The sequence below is a fragment of the Bidens hawaiensis genome, unplaced genomic scaffold (genome assembly GCF_021521415.1).
Source record: "Bidens hawaiensis isolate Kalapana, Puna unplaced genomic scaffold, B.hawaiensis_p1.1 tig00026854_1, whole genome shotgun sequence".
Lineage (NCBI taxonomy): Eukaryota > Viridiplantae > Streptophyta > Magnoliopsida > Asterales > Asteraceae > Bidens > Bidens hawaiensis.
In genome coordinates this window covers 62,424-79,646 of record NW_027494326.1, presented here as the reverse complement: position 1 = coordinate 79,646, position 17,223 = coordinate 62,424, and the positions used below count along the sequence as shown (strand labels likewise).

General features: G+C 36.6%; 1 pseudogene; it reads right to left on the bottom strand.

Annotated features, from left to right (window-relative positions):
• Window positions 1-8,752: 8,752 nt before the first annotated feature.
• LOC143574153 (serpin-ZX-like) lies at window positions 8,753-10,301 on the bottom strand (annotated as a pseudogene).
• Between the last annotated feature and the right edge of the window lie 6,922 nt (window positions 10,302-17,223).

Sequence of the window (17,223 nt, the reverse complement as noted above, 5' to 3'; positions counted from 1 at the left end):
AGACAAAGTCCGGCTCACAGAATCTCGTGGGCAGAAGAAGGTTCATTTTGCAAGTAACAAACCCAGAGACAAAGTGAAGATTCAGGATGAACGAGCTAGGAAGTTTAATTCAGTCAAAGGACATCGTGACAGTGGGAGCACAGGTCATGTTTCAGTTACAGTTCCTGGTCGACAGTGGATTAAGAAGACCAGTATTCCAGCTGTAAAAGTCTCTCCAGTGGATTACTTGCTGAATATGGAGAGTGTTTATTCTCAGGGTATCTCAGGATCCGGCAATTTATTTTAGTGGGAGCCGGTAGGGACAGAGAACGGGTCAGGGGCAGTTTTAGCTGTGACTGACGTGTTGGAGCTCCGGGGAGCTTCAACGGGCCTTCAGGTTAATTGATGAGAAGGCGGTGGCAACTAAAAGATGTTTAGAATACAGAAGTACGATCAGGAGTGCAGACGAGAGTACTCAAGGCCTCCGAGTGGGAGATTGTTGGGTTTGTAGGCCTTTTGTTTAGGCTCGATTTATTATTGAAGTCTAAAGGATAGATGGGTGTAGGGTGGCCTGACCGAAGCCCAGCCAGGTTTGGATTTCTTGTTTAATAAGATACAAACCCTAAGTGTATCTATATATATTTGATGTCATGTACTTATAATCGTTGTCACTCAATAAAGAATATCTAGTTGCCACCGTGGACGTAGGTCAGTTTAGACCGAACCACGTTAAATCCTCGTGTTCGTTATTGCTTTCGTGTTTACGTTCGGTTCGTGTGTGCGTTTAATCCTAACACAAATACCTGGTTTTAGAATACCCGATTCTATACCCGACCCGAACCCGAAAAATAAGGTTTGGTTTTTAGAGGCAATACCTGGACCCGAACCCGACCCAGGTATTGCTAATACCCAATTTTCCAATATCTGATCATACCTGAACCCGATTCCATACTCAAACCCGGGTTTTTCTAATACCCGATTTGTTCACCTCTAGCTTGTCCCAATCCGTTCCACTTTTCCTTGTGCTCCCATTCATTTCATTATTAGGCCAATTCAGCCCATTCATGGAAAATACCTTAGCTTTCAAAAATCAATAAAACAGATGCATTGATTAGCGGTGAAAAAAAACCCTTAACTCGGAACCGGACCCGAAATGAAAACCCAGAATCGGTTTTTTATATATGGGTTTTTAATGCCCGAACCAGCACCCCACCCTACCCGTAGGGTATGGATAGGGTATGCATTTCGGTACTAAAACCCGAACCTGAACCGGACCCAATTTGTACATGGTAACACCCAAAAACCCGAACCGGTTCCATACCCTGAATAGGGTTTTTCAATACCCGAAGCCGGGTATTTCAGATACACGATCTATTCCCGAAAAATAACTCAAAAATACCCGAAAGTTACCCCTAAAAAGTGCGACCTTTTAAAAAATTCAAACTATACCCGAAAAAAACCAGAAAATAGGGTTATTCAATACCCCAAAATAGGGTTGTCAAATACCCGGTTTTAACCCGAACCTGATGCATAGAGTATGGTTTTTAAAGACAATATTGGACCCAAGCCCGACTCGGTATTACCAATACCCGATTTTCCAGTACCTGGTCATACCCGTGCCCAGTTCCATATCCGGAACCAGGTATTTGAAAAACCTGATTTGTGCACCTTTAGCAATGATTACATGTTAAAATTAAATTATTGAATTAAATTCACCATACCCATTTTTAATTTATTTCATGTGTTTTACGAGAATTACAGATTTACAGTAGTATTTATTTAGGGCTATTGAAGTTTAATAATTTTAATTTTGATTTATTGGCCGACACTAATCCTAATTTAGAAAATGTAGCATGATTGTCTTAGCTTTCAACATATATTCTTCCAACGAGCTTTTTATTAACAGAGTTTAACCCCGTTAGTTTTTTATGACACAACTGCTTGTGTCGACGCTTACATGGGAAATCAATGTTTTTCTTGATAATAATAATAATAATATACAATAAATAATATATGTATACAAACACACACAAACACAACCACTGCCACCACCATCACCGGACTCCACCAGGACCACCACTGTAGGCCTTCGCCACCGCCTCAAAATTGAAGTGCAGCCGCCCAGTAAAATAACTCCACCAAATTCCCCTTTCCCTTCCAACCTCGAAACCCCTGGTTACATCACAAAGGTTTTGCAATCTCCCCAGTAAGTTCTGTTCATCTCACTTCAAATCCACATTTGCAAATAACATGATACTTATCACATGTTATTCGTTTTAGCTTGTTTCCTTTTTATCTACATTTAGTAGGTTAGGGTTTGCAATTCAGAAAGGGGTGACGGTGCAGCTTGTTGCCCGCCTACCTGCTTTGTTGATGTAATATCTATGTTTCTATATAATTTATAAATAAAATTATCCTATTAATTAATTAAAAAAAACAATAATATTAAATATAAACTAATAAAAAGACTATTCAAAATGTAGGAAATCTTTGTACATTGTATAATTTATGCATAATCTAGACCAAGTCATATATACAAATTAAAAAGTTAAAAACTGGTATCTATCCTCAATATTTGAGTGGCGATTGTTCTCTTAAATCTTAATGACATAAAATTGTTTCTACAAAAGTGCACCACGGCCGCTGTTTTTAAAGTCATCAAATAAATTCAAAGATTTTTTTAATTAAACATTAGAAAAGAGAACTATATATGGTATTTAATTGTTGTATTTTGGTGGAAATGGTTGATATATTATCCAATCCCATCTCAAATTATAAGTTGGAATAAGCTTAATCTGGGATAACTTATAAAGTGAACTATTACATGTCTAGTCTTGTTTGGGGTTAAGGGGTACTACCCTAGCACCTTAGTCAAAGAAAGATTACTCTCAACTACCTTAAAAAAGGAATTATAAGATGGTGGATAAGGCTATATGTAATGGGGCTACAATTTGGGCGATTTTGGGCGTGAAGGGGAGCGAATACCGTCCCCCGCCGATTTTTAGGCGAAAAAAGACGGGCGAGTTCTTTTCGTCGCCCGGAAGAAGGGGCGAATTTCAGGTGGTGGGGCCGGCATGTATGGATATGTGTTATATATATATATATATATATATATATATATATATATATATATATATATATATATATATATATATATATATATGATCAGGATCATGAGAGAACCTTTTTGTAATTGAGAACTATGAGAACCATTTTGGACCACAAAAACCTCAAAAATAAAAAAAATCATAAAATAAAATAAAACATAAAAATCAAAAAAGTAAAAAAACCAAAAATTCTTATTTTATCATCCCGGTTTAGCTAAATTATATACACATATGTATAATATATACATATATGTACATTTACATGTTTTTTTGTACACATGTGTATAATTTAAGATAAATGATGCTGTACATATGTGTATATTACGTAACTAAAGATTAAATAAAATTATACATATGTGTATAATACAACGTTTTTTTTTTGTTTTTTTTCTATTTTTTTAATGAAACCGGAATGAAATATAAGAATTTTGGTTTTTTTACTTTTTTAAAATTTTTATTATTTTTTGTTTTATGATTTTTTTAAATATTTTTTTAAAGGTAGTTTTAGTGGTCCAAAATGGTTCTCAAAGTTCTCAATTTGCAAAGGGTTCTCTTAGGATCATTACCCTATATAGGTGTATATATATATATATATATAGTGTGGGGTTATTCTAAAAAGTGCAGTGTGTCTAAAAAGTGTGTGTAGGAAGGAATCTAGTGCCTTGGATTGGATGATCTAAGGGTGGAGATGGAAAGTGGGTTTTTTCGGAGGTGTGTTATATTTTTAGTGTATGTTTTTTGTTTCAAAAGGGCATTATGGTCATGTGTATTTTAAGTTGTTCCTATAATTTAGCCTTAAATTTAAACACCATACAAACATCTGGTCATATGAATTAAAACACATTACAAGATCTAATCATGTGAATTAAAATGAATAACAAAATATGAATCAAAACACTACAAAAATATCACTTTTGAATCACTTAATTACAATGAATAACAAAATTATAAAGAACAATAACACACTAGACATGATGATGAACAATAACACATTGTATGAAGATGAACATTGAACAAAACATACATTCTCAAAGAACAGTCGAATTCTACATGAAGATAAATAATAACACACTATATATGAAGATGAATAATAACACATTGCGTAATGACGATAACCAACATTCTTCAATATCTAATGAGTGTGTTTAAGTTCTACACCCTTTTCATCATTGTGTTGTAGTTCTTCAATCTTTAAAAGTCATACCTCATCATCGCCTACCAAAATAATTCAATTCACAATTTGAGATAGGCAATCGTATAAACCAACAACTAAAAAAAACTAGAAGTATAACAACCGACTTGATAAAAAAACTGAAGATCCCGAAGATGGATTTAAACACACTTTATATATAAAATCGTACGACACATCAAAAAAAAAATGTTTATGAACCAGACAGTATAACCAACATCCAATAATCACAAACAAAAAAAAGTTGTACCCATTATCCATGTATATAAATTGAAGTTTCTTTGTTAATTTAAGTTGTTTGAATATGATTATTAACACACGCCATATATACGAAAAGTTAATAAAATAAGCCCAAATTAGAGAAAAGAATATGCATACCAAGACGTGATACGGATTGATTATTGTTGATAGGACCCTCATAATCCCATCATTCTTCCAAATATGAAACGGAAAGGCGGCGCCACTTACAACGTCGGCGATGCTTCCGGCAACTAGCCTGGTTAGGGTATCTAAGACGACGCTCAAAGATGGTGGGGCGAAACCCAAAACTGGACTGTAGGGTCAGTGGCCGGCAATCGTAATCGAACATGTTGATGTGGTGGTCGGTGTGACGGTTCCTGTTGAGCAAGGATATTGTTGTTTTTTTTCCCCTTTTTTTGTGAATTTAAAGGAGATGCACATGGTTTTCTTGTTCGGGTTAACAAGCATGTTATTTCCAGAATAAATGTTCAAATCGTATGACCAGAATTTGCAGATGTTTAATAACATAGATTTAATCAACCATCCAATAATTACCTTATTTGAGTATAAAAAATATAGACCAAAATGCCCTTATGTATTATACTTAATCCAATGGTCCAGATATATTCTTACACTTTTTACAAAAGTTTGTTTTTTTATTATAACCTTACTATAGATTTAGGATCAAATACAAAATCTTGTTAACATGAGTAGTGTGAGAACCAATAGAATTGCTTAATTCCAAATTAGGGTTAGGGGCATTATCGTACATTCCCCACGAAATATTCCACACAATTTTGTATAACTAATTAGCAGTTAATTAAGGAATTGGATATGTAAATTTTGTCAATCCCCACGATGATATTCAATAAACAGTTAATTAAGGAATTGCAAAAAATCCTTTTTACGCACATTCCATATTTCTTAATTGTTCATATGCTATTCCCAAAAAAAAATAATAAATAAATAAAGATATATATTTTTGTTATGATGCTTGCTGTTATACTTTTGTTGGCAACGCAAAGTTAGTATGCTTCTTGCTGTTATAATAATGTTGGCAATATTTTGTTGTTATAAAAATGCTGCTATAAATTATGAATAGATTGAAGTAATGAGAAAAGGGGCGAATCAGTTTTGGAGAAAATATGCATGTTTTAATGTTGGAAATCCCAAATTTAACCTTTAATGTCTAAAAATAAGGAAGTTATTCACAATAATGCCATCCCTTCCTTCATAACCGTAGATCATCACTAATTAATGGACCATATCATTTCCTTCCTACTCACGTTAACCAAATTTTGCACAAGATCCTCCCCCCTTACTATATATATATATATATATTACTATTTGTAGCCCATATATCATTACACCCCAAAAACAAATTCTCACACCTTGCTGACTGGACGTTACACGGTGCAAAACGCCCCAATTTGTAGCCCCTCCACTACGCATAGCCTAATTGGTTGTAGGCTCACTTACAATTCCAGTAAAGAAAGGAAAGCCTAATTGGTTGAAGGCCCACTTACAATTCCAGTAAAAAAAAGAAGTTATAAGATGGAGGATAATTAATCAGTACCCAAAAAGGGTATCCTCTTGCACTACCCTAAATAGGTGGGGTTCTCCCACTCATTGTTTAGAAGTGCCCCCTTCTCCCCTAAATGAGAATAAGCTTTCCTGAGTTACATGGAAAAAAATTTGAAAAACCTGGAAATGCATATATCTTTGAATAAGTTATTTATCAAAATATGTATATAATCTTAACATAATTGTATTGGAATCTATGGAACTTAGCTTAATCCAATTCAAGTATATAGTTAATCTTGGAGCTAACTGTTGAAATACATGTATACTTCCAATTCATTATCAAACATATACATGAATTTGTTGGTTAACTTGTTTTTTTGTTAATGTTTCATGTTATACGTGGAGAATGATGGATATGGGCCGTCTATTAAACTGTGGACTGATTGTGGGCTAATAGGGTTGCTGCTGATTGGTCTTAAGTTGGGCTTAACACTTATCGTCTCTTGAATGGGTTCGTCGTGTCTGATATATACAAGAGAAATGAGAAATGTTATAATATGACATCATCATCTTCTCTATTTTTCAGTCTCTTACTCTAAGTGATTGATAGTTACAATTTCCTTCTTCTTTATGGACGGATTTTGTATTAAGTTCTTGGTCTTCATTAGATTAGTATGATGTTAATCTTTGTTTGAATCATTAGATGTTGTTCTTTGGGTTAGTATATTGTATTTCTTCGATTAGATCAATTCTCTTTCCGTTGTATTTGAATTTGCAAAACTCAAGAATTAAAATTATGGTTTTATGACATTAACCGTGTTTTACTAAAACTGTGGATGGCATTAGAAAAAGAAAAAAAAAAGGAAAAAAAAAACAGTTTTGAGAAAACAGTTAAGCTATGTGTAGTGGAGGGGCTACAAATTCGACGAATTGCGATACGTGGCGTCCAGTCAGCAAAGGGTATAGATTTGCTTTTAGGGTGTAATGGTGTTGTAGCCCCTAAAGTGTCACGTCACCATTTTTTATTATTTTCTTTTAATAATTAAACTAAACAAATAAAAACCCATTAAATTAAATAATTAAACAAAAATATATTAAAATTAAAAAAAGAAACATTAAAAAATACATAACAAAAAAAAAACTAATTAATATCCAAAATATTCGCGCATTTTTTCATTTCGTCGTCGTTGCAATAATGCGGTCTCCTCGTGTAACCCGACCGCTTTGAGGGATTCGCATTCTTAACTCATTTCCCGCAATTTCAACATAGCGACAATTTTTTCGTGTTGTTTGTTGGTTTCTCTCATGGTAGCGGTGAGTTCCACGACACGGTTTTGAAAGAAGGGAATGGGTGTTTCGATTGGTTTGTGTTGTTTCTAGGATTCATTTTTGTTGTATTTTTGAAGAATTTGGTTATGTGTAAGTATGATATGGATACAGGTTTGGAGAAGAACGGTGTATGTATATATATTGTTTAAATTAAATTGTTTTTTTTTTAATTTGACCGTTCCAACGGTCAAATTATTAATTTATTATTATTTTGTTCAATCAAACGGCGACAAAAGGTCCCCCCCCCCCTTATCGCGCCACATTTCGCCGGGGGGGTGTGCTCGCCCTAGTCGCCCAAGGCTCGCCCACTACGGGTGGCCATAGCGCACTGCAGAAATAAATACTAAAGGTTTGAATCCAGCTCGACATGTTATTTTAACAAATAAACATAATATATTTTACATGTTTGGATTATGAGAAATAACATTGAATTTGTAAAAGGAGAAAGTGAATACGGTGCTGTCACGCATTTAAGCTTACACTGAAATCCTATCAAAACTACGTAGTTTTGGTTAAAAACAATCCAAAATTAATTCATTCCCAAATACATACCATCTATCATGCTAGGTCTCCACCCACAGTCTCCCAAGGCATCGATTTACAGCAATAATCGGTTCAAATCTTAATCCAATCTATCCAATCTATACCATGTTAATTGGATTTGTTTCAAAACTTCCTTCTCTGATTGGACTCCTACATCTGTTATATTGTGTATGCCATGTATGAACAAAAGCTAAAATAATATTCAATTTATGTGCAATTATTTATTATTAATATTAATAAAACAGAAAGAAAATATTGGAATAAGGGAATTCATATACTAATTGTGATGTGAGAATAAAAATCGTTAAAAAACTCTATGAAGATGGACACCTTGGGGACGGGGGTGATGGTATGTACTTGGGAATGAATTAATTTTGGATTGTTTTTAATTAAAACTACGTAGTTTTGATAGGTTTTCAGTGTAAGCTTAGACGCGTGACAACACCGTATCCACTTCTAAACTTCTAATTCCTTTTAATTTGTCTAGCAAGTCGGCTTCCTTTTTTTTCCACCCTGACCTTGCTATCCTTTATTATATAGTATGTGTGAATAATTGTGATTGAGACTTACCTCAGATAGAGACGCTCCACCTTGGCTTGATCGATTATTTATACAGCGTGCTCTCGATAGTTTTACTCATCCTGCTTTTGTCTATCTTTGTTCATTTATCTTTATGATTCTGGTATGTAATTTCATTATTTACATATTATTAATAGAGATTATACCATTTTGACAAGTGTGATGTCATTCCACCAAAGTTGTTGATTGATAACACTTGTTCTTCAAAATTCAGTGGAGACAGTAACAACTAAAACGTGCAGGGGCGAAACAATTGGAAAAAAAATTAATCACCACACCAACAAAAGAAGTGCCCTAACAAACTTGACAACAGTTTTACTCAAGAAACACAAAAAGAAACAAAACTCGACCGTAAAAAAAGACAGCGCATTCATGATACTAGAGATTTCCACTGCTGTTTCAATCAACACAAGGATCAACCACATGTCCCATAAACATCACGACACCGGACACATCTTCCCTTATCACAAACAAAAATGGATGATCCGCCACAAAATCAACCCTCTTGGGCTTCTCTGCATACCTTGATGCACCCGCCAACGCCATCATTGTAGTGACCGCTGCCGCTTCAGTACCTTCTTCACTCACCTCCACATAAGACTTTTGAAAAATGCTTGAAACATAGAGCGGTTCTTCGCCAACAGCCAAGTCAGCAATTTCAGTCAAATCACAATCTTCAGTGAAAGGCAGCTTAAGCCCTAATCCTTTTAACATACCAGAAGCTTCAAACTCGAATTCGATCTTAAATTTTGGTATCAAAAACCGCTCGACTGGTACTGCAATGCGTGGAATGTGACGGTCTAAAAAGGCAGATGTGGAACCCATTTTTTGTACTAAAGATTGAAGGCCATTTTTTTCATCTGGGAGGAAAACGTACATAGTGAACCGACGTTCATCTTGACCGTGTTGATAGGGAAGACCCAACACTTTGAAATCATCATATTCACACACGAATTGTCTTTTGTAGCTGGTCATGAAAGGAACTTTAACTTTGTTGCCATCAAGGAGGTGGAAGTCATGTTCTTTTGTCTTTGACTTGTTAAACTTTTGACTCCATGTTCCCTTGAAGTAGATGGCATTTGCAAAGATGAGCCTGGTGAGACTTTCAATTGAACGAGGTGAGAGGACATTTTTTATAAGGCCATTTGTTTGTTTTTCGGCCCATAAATTCACTTCATCAGCCACCTCGGCAGCCTTTGTTAATAGAAAAATAATATGTTAAGTACATAAAAAAGAAAGTCTACTACTATTAGCCCAAAAAGATGATGATCTAAAACTTAAACGTTACCTTGTGAAAATCGGCTTGCTTTAAAAGAAGGCTTGAGAGAAAGGGGTTTGTGAAGCCAAAGCCCGTTTGCGAATGACAATCGAGGTCCGCCATCTGGGCTTCCGTCGGCTAGGATTGAGGACGCAAGCTGCGAATAAAGAGAGTTGAGGTCATCGGTGGTACTTGTTTTGAGGAAAGCAAGGCACTGGTCGAGTGTTGGACCTTTGGAACCCGCGGCCAGTAAGCTGAGGACGGCATGAATGGAAACCGGAGAGAAAACAACGTTGGATTCGAGTTTCTTGGAGAGAAGGTGGGTGGCGAGTATGGTTGAGACGTGGGTTTGGTTCCTGATTATTATTTGTGGTCGAAAGGGAGTACAAGCGGCTTTTGTGTAACACTTTTGGATCAAAGGCTTGAGCTTGATGAAAGTGGAAGGCCGGAAAATAGAAGACATTGTTGGACTTGAAGAAGAAGAAATTATGCGGATGAATTGGAGAGTAATGTTATCGAACCCTACTTATTCAATTTCTTAATATTATCTAAAATTGCGTTTCCTTTTTTTTTTCTCAATCACCGTTCAATTAAAACAAATTATTATTAATTTTATTTATTGACACATATCTTGAATTCTCCTTAGCAATATTTTTGACTTAATATCGTTTCTTTGTATTCTCTTTTTTTACTACTTCTTAAACTTTTAAAAGTTTTAAAATTGCAAGTAAAGTTAGATTTACTAGATTTACATGCATGAAATTTAAACAATTAGACGATCACCGCATTATTTATATAACTAGCTAGCTATCTTAAGACCGGCGTATAATTGGGGTAGTCAATTATATTAAACTAGCTTTTAGCCCGTGTTATGTGGGTTTATTTAGATTTTTGTTTCAATGAGTCAAATCTTTCTCCCCACTGAAGTAAAAGAGAATATCGAGTTGTAACGACGAATGTTGTTCATAAATAATTTGCTTTTAGAATCATTTGATTGAAATAGTTCTTCATAGTAAGGGTTTGATGTTTTTCAAAACTAATTTGATTTTAGCATAATAATAATTACAAAACATGAAGCCTTCATTGCAAAATAACATTGTTTCTAGTAAGAGTAACTTTTGACACACTAATGGAACTCCGTCCCATTGAACCATCATCTTCGAAAATCTAGTATCAAATGATGGGATGAGCAAGAAGTGGTTCGTATGATGTTCAAATGTGAGTCATCAAGCTCAAATTCATTAATAGTTTCAGATTTCGGTAGACCATGGCTTTTTATAACTACAAATATAACCATATGTTGCAGAGCCCAACTTATAAGAGGCAAAGAGTGATATGTTCCATTCCCAGTAGGCAGTAGCCATAACGATACTACTTATATATGTCATGGATCATCTTCTCAAGCAGTCTTGTGCTTCTTCTAGACAAGAATCAAAGAACAATCTTGCTGATGTCTAACACATAACATCTTAAATATCTAAAACATATGTATAATTGGATATGTAAGTAGAGCATGTAAGTTAAAAACCTTTTTTAGCTTGCACAAATCCACACATTTTATTTAGGGGGTTAAATGCTAAATTTCTTAGATGATCTTGGGGGATACATCAACACCAACAGAAGTCGTGATTGGATCATTTGGTATATATCACAGCATATTGGTGAGAGAACATCCGAGAACTACAAATATACAACACATTGAATATTGATATAGTAAAATCTCGATTTAGAGGCGGTTGGTCTCTAAGGTGGCTATGAGGGGTGTCGGGAAGGAGATGGTTAAATACCTCGGTGACTTTCAATTTGGGGTGGGAGTCCCAGATGCCGTGCTTCATAGCGCGAACAGGTTTCTAAATCAGTTTCATTCGGATGGGTCATTGGCTATGCTTACTGTTGATTTCTCCAATGCCTTCAACTTAGTAGATAGGACGACCCTTCTACATGAGGTTCGGAGTCGATGTCCTTCCATTTCTCTTTGGGTGGATTATTTATATGGGCAGTCGGCTAGGTTATATGTGGGTGATACTTTCATTAAATCCACCACTGGGGTTCAACAGGGGGACCCTCTTGGGCCTCTCCTTTTTGCCTTAGCTTTGCACCCACTTGTTCACCAAATCAGAGATCGGTGCAAGCTTCTCTTTCATGCTTGGTACTTGGATGATGGCACGATTATCGGGGATACTAGAGAGGTAGCCAAAGCATTAGATATTATCAGGTCTGAGGGGCCTCGTTTGGGTCTTGAATTAAACGTTAAGAAAACAGAGTTATTTTGGCCAACATGCAATGGGGTGAAGGCACAGGAGGGGTTGTTCCCTTGCGGGATTGGAAGGCCGGTGCTTGGCGTGAAACTCCTTGATGGTGCTGTAAGCCAGGATGCGGGGTTTATCAGCAGTTTGGCTATAAAAAGGGCATCTAGCGCTGTGGAACTGATGAGCTGTCTCCCAAGACTTCGGGATCCTCAATGCGAGCTTCTTTTGCTTCGCTCATGTATGGGAGTCGCCAAGCTTTTGTTCGGTTTGAGAACATGCCAACCTATGTATGTGGGGGAAGCTGTTTCTATATTTGACAATGGTCTTCGAAGGGCGATTGAGGACATCGTGGTTTGTGGAGGTCCGTTCTTTGGGATCTCCAATGGAGGTTGGCATCACTTCCGATCCGTTATGGGGGGTTGGGTCTCTGTTCGGCCGAGGATGTATCTATATATGCTTTTGTGGCTTCGAGAGCACAGTCGTGGTGTTTGCAAGACCATATTCTTCGGGGTTGTGATATTTATGGGTTGGACTCTGATTATGGGTGTGCGATGGATCGTTTACGTACTTCACTTCCAGATTTTGATCTTAGCGGGTTCTCTAATAAGGACACCGCCCCCCCTAAAGCCCAACATGTTGTGGCGAGTGCCTTATTTAGTGGAATCGTCAAAAGTTTAGAAGTGAAGTTTGATCTATCCCCTCGCCAAAAGGCGGTGTTTGAATGCCTTCGGGCTCCTCGGACTCAGGATTTTCTAACGGCCATCCCCATTGAAGGATTAGGCCAACGTATGTCGGGTTTGGAGTATCGGGCTATCCTTAAGTACCGGTTAATGATCCCTATGTTCCCGACGGATGAACCTTGCCCAATTTGTCGCAAGGTCTGTTTGGATTCTTTTGGTGACCATGCGGTGCATTGCAAAGAATTTCCTGGCTTTAAATACAGACATGATCTGGTTAGGGATGTTCTGTGTGATGTTCTTAAACGGGCAGAGATTTCTGCTAAAAAGGAGGCCCCTGTTAACTTTCTCACGGATCCTATTGAAGGGAGGTCTACTTTACGACCAGCTGATATTCTTGTGTTCGGGTGGGTAGGGGGGAAACACGCCTGTGTGGATCTTACAGGAGTGTCTCCTCTTGTTGGGCTCAGGGACCGTGGGTTTGTTGTGGGTCAGGCTGCGTTGAAGGCTGAATCGGGCAAAGTTGTTAAACACGAGAAAGCTTGTTTAGATAATCAACATGTATTTCTACCATTTGCCTTTGATACATTTGGTTTTCTGGCTCCAGAGGCTGTGAAATTTTTGAGTAGGGTTCAGCGCGTCGTACACGGAACCTCTTCAGCTTCTAGGTCCCAAAGCTTCGTTTTTAGCAAGATTGGCTTTGCTGTTCAAAAGGGGGTTGTGGCGCAGCTTGTTGCCCGTTTGCCTGCCACTTTATTGTAATCGTTTTATAGTAAATTATATAAAACTTCGATTGTGATTTAGCAATAAGATAATAAACTGTATGGTGAATTATGATTATTTAAAAACTATGAAAATGAAAAGAAAAAAAATAGAATTTACTTGTTAAAAAAAGGCTGGTAAAACGATATTATGTTGCTATGTTAGGTTTAGTAGAAAGGCTATATGTGTGCTTTCTTTTAGTTTAGTTAGATAATATTAGAATATGAATAACCAATTTAAAAATATACATTTGAACTCCCCATATAACTAAATATAACTACCAATTTTTATTTGAGTTATTTGAGTATATATATAAGGGTATGCTTTGCTTCCAGATTTTGAGTCAAATGATAGTAGATCAGTTGACTTATTTAAGTAAAGAATGTGTACTCCTATGCTTATTGATAGGATGTGACACGTTTTTGAAATTTTGATTCTTTTTATTAAAGGTTTTTTAAGTATAATAATTTGAGGATATTTGAGTTTTAGATTTAGTTTTGGTATCGTAACGAATTGGACAGTAATGTTATCGAACCCTACTTATTCAATTTTTTTAATATTATCGAAAATTCTGTTTCCTTTTTTTTTTAAAATCACCGTATTCAATCAAAAAAATATTATTATTAATTTTTTAATATTGACACATCTTGAATTCTCCTAAACAATATTTTTGACTTAATATGGTTTCTTTGTATTCTCTTTTTTAGTTATCTTAATTTTATTCAAATATTAAAATTGTAAGTAAATATATATTTTTTAAAAGTTATGCGTTTTAGATTTACTAGATTCACCATCAAAATGGGTATTTAAATTTCCAATATGTTCACTTGAATGGAATTTAAACAATTAGATTATCCTTTATGGTGAGTGGCTTCGAAACTCCTCCCCAGTGTCATATAGGTACTGGAGGCTTCAAAGCCTCACCGCAAAGATGCCCCTCTATGGTGAGGGTGTTTCGAAACCCCTTTAATTTTTTTTATAAATTTAATAAACCAACAAATTTATTAAATACAATACAAACTAAATTAAACTTAAAAACATATACCTAAAAAAATCAACTATTTTTAGTCGTTTTCGCCGCCGTTTTCATGTTTGTTTCTCCAAATATGTTCAACCAAATCCGATCGAAGACTTAAATTCGTTTTCTTTTTTCGTGTTCTTAATAAATTAGCAAATTTCTCATCTTCGTTTAGTGTTGTCATCGGATCCGGTGCATCGTTGTACGCGAGTTGACGAATCGCCGTCGTGCATTTTGGCAATGGAGAAAAACCCGGGCTACCTCTCGTGTCTTCCCGTTGTTGAAAAAACGCATAATCGCGTTCTAAATCACCAACTATTAGTAAAAAAAGTTGGCGAGTCATCCGAAAACGGCACCGGAATCGTTCCGATTCAAAAGTCGCGTCCGGCGAAAAATAATCTTTCATCAACTGTTCATGAGCACCTACATGATCCCGCTGAAAACAAGGCCGTCTTGTTCGCGGTTGTGAGCTTTCGCAATGCTCGACTAAGACTCGGGCAACATCTAGAATAGCACTAAATAGCACCTCATCCCCTGAATCCGAGTATGAAATAACATCGGGATCGGGGTAGAAGTCGGGTGTTGAAGATGATTAGGAAGACATTTTATTGGAGAAAATTATATAAGTTTTGAAGATGTGTAGGATATGTTAAGTTTGTAGAGATTGAGTGAATGATATCACTCAATATATAATCTTTTTTGATTTTTTTTTACCGTTGAGTTAGCCGTTGAAGGGGAGGGGGCCCACCAACACCACACACCGTGCCGACCGTTAGAAGGTTGGGCATCACTGCGCGCCACCACCAAGGGCACCCCTTGGTGGTGTTCAGCTCCCAACGACGCCCGTCTTCATCTCCTTAGGCGCCCCATAGCGAGGGGTCTTAGACGATCACCAGACATTATTTATATAACTTGCTAGCTAATTAAATTATTTAATAACTAATTATGAGAAATTTGATATCAGAAGTGCGTATATGTCTAACTAAATATGAGATAATAATAAAAAGGAGATAAACATAAGCAAATGTATTCTAGTCTGACTATGGTTTCTTTACTCATCCTCAAGTTGGAGCATGAAGGTCACAAGTGCCCAGCTTGCCAAGAAAAACTTGAAGTTGTTGAGCACCTAACGGTTTTGTAAGAAGTTCAGCAATCTGGTGTTTGGAATCAATACGCTTCGAAAGTATTTCATGAGACTCGACTCGTTCTCTAACGAAGCAACAATCCATTTCCACATGTTTGGTTCGTTCATGAAAAACCGGGTTATTGGCTATGTGACGAGTTGCTTGATTATCACAAAATAAGTAGGGGTGGCATGTAATTGCTTTAATAACTGACTTAGCCATAAGACTTCACTAACAGTGGAACCCATAGTGTGGTATTCTGCATCGGTCGAGGAGTGTTCCCCAACTGACCGTTTCTTGGTTTTCCATGAAATCGGAGCGCCGCCCAATAAAGGCATATATCAGTACAAGAACCCCTCATGAAGGTGCGTCCCAACCAATCGGAGTCGTAATAGGCGACTAGGTCTAAACCACCATTTTTTGGAAAGAAAATTCCTTGACCCGGGGTAGCTTTTAGATAATAGAGGATACGTGTTGTGGCTTCCATATGCTCTTGTCTTGGATCCAAGACAAACTGACTAAGGAAGTTGACCGAGTAAGCGATGTATGATTGGGAAAATTGAAGGTATAAAAGACGTCCATTGATACATATGTATTGGTGTGCATCTGTCTTCTCACTTTCAACACAATGATCGAGTTTTATATGTTGTTCCATCGGGAAAGGGATAGGATGGCATCCGAGGAGACCACTATCTTCAAGGATTCCAAGGGTGTACTTCTGTTGACTTAAGACCAGACCGTCTGTAGTTCTTGCCACCTATACACCTAAAAAATATTTTAGGATGCCATGGTCTTTGATGCTGAAACGTTTATAAAGAAAAGCTTTCGTTTGTTGAATCTTGTCAACGTGGTTCCCAATAATTATCACGTTGTCAACATATAGTAAAATCGCAACAATGAGCGTCGACTCGATGAATAAAAATAAAGAGTGATCGGCTCTGGATTGTGTGGAGCCATTCTCGATCAAAGCAGACGTGAATTTTTGTTACCAAGTTCTGGAGGCCTGTTTCAACCCATAAAGAGATTTAATTAGTTTACATACTATGGTCTCGTTTCTTTGTAGAACCCTTGTGGGATTTTCATGTAGACCACCCCTTTTAAATCACCATGTAGGAAGGCATTGTCTACATCAAGCTGGTGGTAATCCAGTCTCGTTTAACGGCAATGACAAGTAAGGTTCGTACATGTCACATGTTTGGCAACCGGTACGAACGTATCATGAAATCGACACCTTCAATTTGTGTAAACCCTTTCTCCCCAACACGTGCTTTGTGTCGCTCGATTTCGCCATTGCGTTTATATTTTGTTTTGTAAACCCATTTCGAGTCGATAGCACGTTTTCCTTCCGGTAGTTCTACTAAGTTCCAAGTTTCATTCTGTTCAAGTGCCTGGATCTCCCTTTTCATGGTATCTTTCCAGTTTTCATCATGCATAGCTTGGCTAAAAGTTTTAGGCTCACCATTGATAGTGATGGCCGCCAAGAAATATTTGTGTATTGTTCATTCTTTGAAAATTTATTAAACAATCACTTGCATCACTTTTATGTTTAATTAGATAAATCCAAATAGCTCTGATAAAGTCATCCACTACTATGGTAAGGCAGAAAGATGCATAATTGGTAGAAGGTCTACGATATTTGCCCCAT